Genomic DNA, 1,290 nt, shown 5'->3' with positions numbered 1-1,290 from the left:
CAAATTGGATAAAAAGCCAAAACCCATCAGTATGCTGTATCCAAGAAATCCATCTAACATGTAAGGATACACAAAGGCTCAAAATAAAGGGACAGAGGAAGATTTATCAAGCAAATGGAGAGCAAAAAAAAAAAGCAGGACTTGGAATTCTCGTCTCTGAAAAAATAGACTTTAAACCAACAAAGATCAAAAGAGACAAAGAAGTACATTACAAAATGGTAAAAGGATCAAAGCAACAAGAAGAGCTAATGATTCTAAATATATACGCACCCAATGCAGGAGCACCCAGATACATAAGGCAAGTTCTTAATGACTTACAAAGAGACTTAGACTCCCACACAATTATAGTGGGAGACGTTAACACCCCTTTGACAATATTAGAGAGATCAATGAGACAGAAAATTAACAAGGATATCCAGGACTTGAACTCAGACCTGGACCAAGTAAACCTAATAGACTTTTACAGAAATCTCCACCCCAAATCCACAGAATATACATTCTTCTCAGCACCACAGGGCACCTACTCTAAAATTGACCACATAATCGGAAATAAATCACTCCTCAGCAAATGCAAAAGAATGGAAATCATAACAAACAGTCTCTCAGACCACAGTGCAATCGAGTTAGAACTCAGAATTCAGAAACTAACTCAGAACTGCACAGCTTCTGGAAACTGAACAACTGGCTCTTGAATGTTGACTGGATAAACAATGAAATGAAGGCAGAAATAAAGATGTCCTTCGAAACCAAGGAGAACAAAGACAGAACATACGAGACTCTCTGGGATACATTTAAAGCAGTGTCTAGAGGAAAATATATAGCAATAAATGCCCACATGAAAAGCAAGGAGAGATCTAAAATCGACACCCTATCATCAAAATTGAAAGAGCTAGAGGAGCAAGATTAAAAAAACTCAAAACCTAGCAGAAGACAAGAAATAGCTAAGATCAGAGCAGAACTGAAGGAGATAGAGACATAAAAGACCCTTCAAAAAAAAAAATCAATAAATCCAGGAGCTGGCTTTTCAAAAAGATCAACAAAATAGACAGACGACTAGCCAGATTAATAAAAAAGAAAAGAGAGAATAACCAAATAGATGCAACAAAAAACGATAAAGGGGATATGACCACAGATTCCACAGACATTCAAACTATCATCAGAGATTATTACAAACAACTCTATGCACATAAACTAGTAAACCTGGAAGAAATGGATAAATTCCTGGACACTTGCCTCCTCCCAAGCCTAAACCAGGAAGAAGTCGAAACCCTGAATAGACCAATAACAAGG

Source organism: Cebus imitator, unplaced genomic scaffold (assembly GCF_001604975.1).
Source record: "Cebus imitator isolate Cc_AM_T3 unplaced genomic scaffold, Cebus_imitator-1.0 Scaffold424, whole genome shotgun sequence".
Lineage (NCBI taxonomy): Eukaryota > Metazoa > Chordata > Mammalia > Primates > Cebidae > Cebus > Cebus imitator.
This window is presented reverse-complemented; position numbering follows the sequence as displayed.